At 36.8% G+C, this 7,038-nt stretch overlaps 1 long non-coding RNA gene across 1 annotated transcript; it reads left to right on the top strand.

The window, feature by feature from the left end:
• Positions 1-4,129: 4,129 nt before the first annotated feature.
• Positions 4,130-6,729, top strand: LOC114571462 (uncharacterized). The gene is made up of 3 exons (XR_003694649.1): positions 4,130-4,517; positions 5,245-5,286; positions 6,368-6,729. It is a non-coding gene; the product is annotated as an uncharacterized LOC114571462 (long non-coding RNA).
• Positions 6,730-7,038: the final 309 nt, after the last annotated feature.

Here is a 7,038-nt window from a genome sequence, read left to right as displayed (position 1 = left end):
GCTGAGTGATTAGAAGCATGACTTAAGTAAATCTGATCCCCCCATTGACTTCTCCAGAATTTCCTCTTGTAGAAAAATTAAATCTGCATTAGAGCGTCTACATAATAGAAAAATAGCCTTCCTTTTAGAAACATTTTGTATGCCTTTGACATTTAAAGCGCCCATATTATGCTCATTTTCAGGTTCATAACTGTATTTTAAGGTTGTACCAGAATAGGTTTACATGGTTTAATTTTCAAAAAACACCATATTTTTGTTGTACTGCACAGCTCTCTCTCACTGCTGCAGATCCTCTTTTCACCTGGTTTCTGTTTTAGCTACAGAGTGAGACCTCTTTTCATCTTCTTCTTCTGTACTATCTTTGATTGCACTAGCACATGCTCAGTAGCTCAGATGTAGAGCATTTCAGCTAGCTAACTCTAGAGACAGTAAAAGAAAGCCTGTTTCTCCAACTTTGGTCAGTTACAAGGCATGATTATCTGGGAGACTTCTAAATGAGGGCGCACATGTAAGTAGTTCTTTTGTAGATTATGGTGAACTTGTGTGTGTTGTATCAGTGCTTTGCTATTGAGAACGACGTAGCATGCTAACGCTAACGCTACGAGCTAACGGTTGTGGTTAGCCAGCTCATTTCGGACTGTGACGTCACAGCATTACGTGAGTCCTTCCAAATCTTGTACCTAAAGGTACGCATGTTGAACTGGATAATAATTGGACGCGGTGTCTTATCATCTCTGGGGCGCCCAACTCTGTGTACTGTGTTGATCAAGAAACCGAGCTGGCTTTTATCATCAGGTGTGATCTGACTCAGTATCTTCATAACTTCCTCTTTTACATTTTCGTTCACCTTTTTAGGAAGGTTGAGGAGACGCAGATTCCATCTTCTGCTGTAACGCTCGCCTTCTTCAGTTTTCTCTTTTAGTTCTTCACTGCTCTTATCTAGCTTTTTCACATTGTCTTCCATCTCCTTTGCTTGAAAACCCAGGCCTTTCACCTCTTCTTTTACCAAAGAAATGTCTGCAGAGTTGTTCTTTATACATTGTTCAAAGGCGGAAAAGCGTTCCTTCAGCTCAAAAATGGCTTTAAGAAGGTCGGCGATAGAGACCTCGGTCTTGCTGGCACATACTTTCTTTGGGCTTGGACTATTAATTGGAGAGTCTGGAAGAGGCGAACACAAACCTAAAAAGGTGTCTTCTGGGTCCACATCCATTATCAGTCCATTGTGGTTCACAAGTCCCGTGTTATTAGCTTGGTATGCTATATCTGTTTTTGCATGTGTCGTCAATAGAGGGTTGTTTCTGGCCGTCAAAGTTCTTATATTGGTAGCTAACCCTTACTTGTCGGTTCGTCGTCTTTCAAAATCTCATAGTTCAGCAAGTTGCGAAATAATTAGCCTTATCATAAAGCATAGGTACTCAGCTGGTGTTGCAGAGCTTAGCACATGTCAACCACCATGGTTGCCATCTTGCGCAACCCCTCTTCACAGGTGGTCGGCTTGGATTTTCAGAGTTCAACACTGCGCGTGACGTCAGTGCGTGCGCATGCGTGTTGGTTGAAATTCCCACCTTGAACTATTTTCTGAAGTGAACTGAATGGATCATTATCAGTTTTTAATGAGTTTCTACGCTTTTTTCAAGTTGAAGTTGTTGTAACTCTTCGTACTTTGTTGTAATGGGCAATTAGTTCTCTCAGGCTGACAGTGCTTGTGTTGTGCACTTCAATTTGTACAGCACTTTAGTCAACTTTGGTTGTTTTAAATGTGCTATATAAATAAACTTGACTTGACAACAATAGTCCCTCTGACTAAAAGCCCAAATCCCTTTTAACCGTGTAGCTAGCAGCTGGAGTAAACACGGTTAAAATGCTGACAGCTAAACGGTGTAAAAGTGTGTCTGTATTTCACTGTTAAGGATTCCAACACCGAGACGTACGACAGTCTGCAGCTGCTGTTGTCTGAAAAACAACACATATGTTGCGTTCACTTGAAATACACCTCGCCAGCTTCGTGCTGCATTCAAAGTTATTGTAAAATATCCTTTTCCCATGCAGTGGTTGTTTTTGTCGTTTAACAGGAATTTACTGGTGAAATAAGGAAGAGGCTCGATATTTATATAACATTATATAATTTATTTTTATATAACTATTTGACTGAAATGGTTATCAGAAATAATCTCAGAACTAATTTATTTAAAAAAAGACTAAAATGTTTTGACTAAAACTTGACTAAGATATATTGAGTTCTCTTTTGACTAAAACTAGACTAAAATAACGAGACTTTTGGTCGACTAAAACTTGACTAACAAAAAAAGATATGTGAATGACTAAATATGACTAAAACTAACAAGGACATTTGGCACAAGACTAAGACTAAATTAAAAAATAAGTGACATAGCTGTGATGGACCTAGTCTATATCCTTGACATTCCACTTCCGGGATTGTTCTGTTGCCGCCAGAGAATCCGCCGGACTTCACTCATTTAGGCCCGATATCTGTTGCCTTGGGCTTCCTTTGTGTTGACATTTTAAACTCCGGTGGATTTCTGAGGACTATGGTTAATTCCTCCTCAGATCTCTGCAGAGTAAATCCAGACAGCTAGCTAGACTATCTGTCCAATCTGAGTTTTCTGTTGCAAAACGAAAACAACCTTTAAACCTTCCACCAAAACAAGTTCCTTCCGAGTCTATTTTGCAGCGGCACCGCGGCTTTTCTCCGGTGCTTAGAACTGCCCAAGACGATTGTGATTGGTTTAAAGAAATGCCAATAAACCAGAATATGTCCTCCCATCCTCGAATGCTATGTGGAGTAGCCAGGGTCTGGCAAAGCGAGACTATGATGGACCTGAGGTCATCAGTCAGCTTGTTCCAGTGAGCAGGACCACAGTATCTGAAGGCTCCCTCACCTGACTTGGATCTAATTCTGGGTACAGCAAGAAGGTCTCTGCCTGATGACCTGAGAGGCCTGATGGGTTTGTGATCAGTGAGCAAGTCAGAGATATACTGAGGAGCTAAACCATTAAGTGTTCTATAGCAGCTACCCAATGTCAGAGGGGTATGCAGCAACAATTTTGGCACCCCCCATGTCAGACATAGGCTAATTGTTTTTTTTGTAAGATTATTTTTTGGGCATTTTTAGGCCTCTATTGACAGGACAGCTGGAGAAATAAAAGGGGAGAGAGAGGGGGAATGACATGCAGCAAAGGGCTGCAGGTTGGAGTCAAACCTGGGCCCTCTGCGTCGAGGAGTAAACCTCTATATACGGGCGCCTGCTATACCAACTGAGCTATCCGGGCGCCCACATGCACCAGGTTTTGATACAGAAATGCATTTTTCATTCGCAATGGCAAGATTAGCCTAGTAGCATATAACAAAACATGTTGAATTATTTTGATTTGGCATTAGAAGTAATCAGACTTCATCTGTAAGCTACACCCAGGTAAAAAAGTAGTATACTTTAGTGTATTAGAAATATGAATGAAGTACATGAAGTGTAAAACAAGTATGCTTCTACTTGTTGTGCTTTATTTAAAGAGTATTTAATATGTACTTTTAAAAAGTATACTTCAAAATAGATGTAATTAAGTTCAACTTCAGAGTCCAAAAAGTTAGTATACTAATTTACCAGTAATCAAATTATTTTTTAAATGTACTTTTTGAAAGTGTACTTTTTTGTTAATGTATTTTAAATTGTATAGAAGTTTTTTTTTTTTAAGTGTATTAAATTTGACATACTTAGAGTGGCAATTCAGTGTACTTATGGGAAGTATAGTTTTTTGGAAATTAATTGTTAGTATACTTTTTTAAAGTGTACTATGATCTCACTTCATTAGAAGTGTGACTTCTGTACACTTTATACAGTACACTCTAAAATAAGTGTATTTTTAGTGGCATATCAGAGTACTTGCATAAAATATGTTAAAATACAAAAATGTATAGTGGTAACTTAGTGTACACTTATAGTAAGTACACTTATTTTTAATACAGAGTTAGTATAATTTTTGAAAGTGTACACTAATTTCACTTCATCAATAGTGTAATCTTAGTACACTGTAAACAAAGTGCACTAAATATAAGTGTACTTTTATTAGCATATCAAAGTACACTGAAAAATTGGAAATAGCAGGTCTTTGAATTTACAAAAATGAATTTAGAATATGCTACGCAATTCATTTATATTCCTTTCAAGAACATGGTTCAATCTTGTAGACTTCAGGTGTTTTTGTATAGATTCCTTTTGCGTTGATTGAAATTGATTGAATTGAACATTTTAAATGATCGAATTAAGTTTGGTCACTACCGGAAATGGTATATTTGAATCAAATGGCGCCAGGAAGTGTAGGTGGCACTTCCCGGGCACTGACACCAACCGTTTATATACTGTCTATGCTGCCAACACAGGCAAACTGTTTCAACAAGGACATCGCCCAAACAAGAAGAATGTGAAGAAGAATGTTGAGTATGTGTTGGCTGTGTGCAGGATTAATTCTACAGCAGCCATATGTTGTCTTCTTCACGAAAAAGTAAGTTAACATCAATCAAAATGATTTTGTTCATGTTCATAATGTTTTTGTACTGCATGTAACGGTTCCAAAAGTCTGTTCACTTGTTTGTGCACTCTATAAATATATCTGTTTTCTTGTAACTAAGTTAGCTAATACCATCACTAACTAGTAACTACTCAGTTTAGCATTAATAATTGTGTTTCTCCCACTGACGGTCCTGCGCCTAACAACGGTATTTCAATGTAGCTTACGTAATGTTAATGGCAGCCGGTGAAGAGGAGCCAGTCAGCCTCATAAGAATGAGTGTTAAGTGGTCGGGTTTAGTTCGCAACATTTAGATTACATTGATGCTGTTGTAACGTTTTTTTTGTTATATTTTATGTAACATAAAAAAAAGGTCCGTCGAGATGTTTGGGCATAACGTTATATGTTGGTTTGCTAATAGCTAAGACCACAGGCTTACAAGTTCAATGTAACGTCGGGTAAGAACGAACAAGTGTTGTAGCTAAAGTTATTCAGTTAGTGAGTGTGTGTGTGTGTGTGTGTGTGTGTGTGCACACTAAAGAAGCCCTCCATTAATCATTAAGTTTTCATATAAATGAAGCAGCGTTTTTAAGGTCGGACTCAAACTGGATTTTTAGCCCACCTTTGTGTCTTTGTTGTGTGCTTTATTTTGTGTGGTCTTTTAATTATTGAATCAATGTGCTTGGTTCACCTCACTGATTCTAAATCTTTTCTTTCATAGGATCCTATTTGAACAGCATACACAATCAAATGCTTTATAGTGGTAAGTGCTGTCATATTTGTTTTTTCTTTGTATATTTCCTAAAATAATTGAAAGTTACAGATGGAAACATTTATTTGTTTCTCAATTGTTTACAAATGAAAATGGACCTACTTTCACAGATATCGCCAATTTAAACTTTAACAATATCAGAAACATTAAAACACCAACTGGTTGTTTAGTGTTATTTCTTTTTTTGAAAATCATTAAGATTTTAGAATTGTGGAAAGGTTATGTAATGTTATATGTTATATTTTACATACCACAATTTATTGGCAAGAACGGCAAAGCCCAACGTCTACTTATTTTTCATCTTTCTCCTACTATATTCATCTTTTTGTCTCAGTTTTAACTTTTCCTCTATTTATTTTCTTATCTTCATATTTGTATCTTTCTTTGTCTTTACTGTCAATCTCTTTCCTACGTGTTTGGAGTTGACAGCAAGGCTAGTACCTTTGTACTAACCATGTTGTAATATTCTTAGAGAAATATGTACCCATATGCCAGTGTACACCAGTAGTTGACTTCAAAGTGTAGTGTGTTCAAAAAAAAACAATGCAATCCACATGTTTATTTATGTTTATTACAGTTAATAATAATTAAATAATCTAAGTACTACCACTAAGTTTGGTAAAGCCACATATTTTTGCAATCTGCACTTTAGTTTCTGTGATTTGTTTCTGACTTTCATATGAATGCTTACACCAGTCTTGGTCAGTGCTCAATATACTACTGTGATTGAAGTAGTTAAATAAAAGATGTCATTCATATAAATTCATGCATCACCTAAGTTCATCATCACATCAAGACCTGGCCTCCAGGAAATGATCTTAATCTATCTAATCTTGTGTTGTTCATACTATACAAGGATGTATTACTTGTCTTTGTTGAATAATACAGAAGACAAAGAGCTTAAAAAATTATTGCATATTAAATTGCAATCACAATATTTGTGGAAAAAAATCACAATTAGATTATTTTCTAAAATTGTTAGCCCTACTTACTACTCCCTTATGATTTAATACTTGTGTATTTGTTTCTCGATTGGTCTTATTGACTGCCTTTTTCTTCTTTTTTTTAATAGGGCATGGATGAAGACGCCATCAACGAGGCCACTGAAGAAACCAGTGTTGGGATTTATGTTCTTAAAGAACATGCTTCAACTGATGAACCAGGGGACATTGGTATTTTCCTTGAAGGCATCAATATGTTGCAAGATCTCTATAATGTAGCATTACCTGTTGCTACGCTGTTTGGACTAATGTACAGTATGCCCTGAACTTCAAATCCAAATCCTGATCCAAAAGATTTGCATGGAACTTGATGGAGGGAAACTTACCAACAAAGCGCTTGCTCTAAAAAACAGGCTCTTCCAGTGAAAGGGCCAGAGAGACTGCGGGGTTGAGGGTTAAAAAATGTTGTCATTTTGAAAAACTATTTTGAAAACAGTGCACAATTTAAAGGGTAACTTCGGGTTTTTCAACTTGGACCCTATGTTCCTCTGTTGTTGTTACTAATGGGAACAACGATCTTCGACATTGGTCCTGTATAAAGCGAGTAGGCCTGTCACGATAACAAGTTTTGCTGGACGATAAATTGTCCCAGAAATTATTGTGATAAACCATAATCTTGTCGTCCTGAGACCATTTTCATCTAATATAACGATAATGGAATAATAATGAAGGTACACTTTTTCAAAGATCAATAAACTTTTATTTCTAAGGAATTTTTAACACTAGAACTGGAAGACATCGT

The sequence above is a fragment of the Perca flavescens genome, chromosome 16 (assembly GCF_004354835.1).
Source record: "Perca flavescens isolate YP-PL-M2 chromosome 16, PFLA_1.0, whole genome shotgun sequence".
Classification (NCBI taxonomy): Eukaryota; Metazoa; Chordata; class Actinopteri; order Perciformes; family Percidae; genus Perca; species Perca flavescens.
The sequence above is the reverse complement of the archived record's forward strand: the minus strand, read 5'-3'. Positions and strand labels throughout refer to the sequence as shown.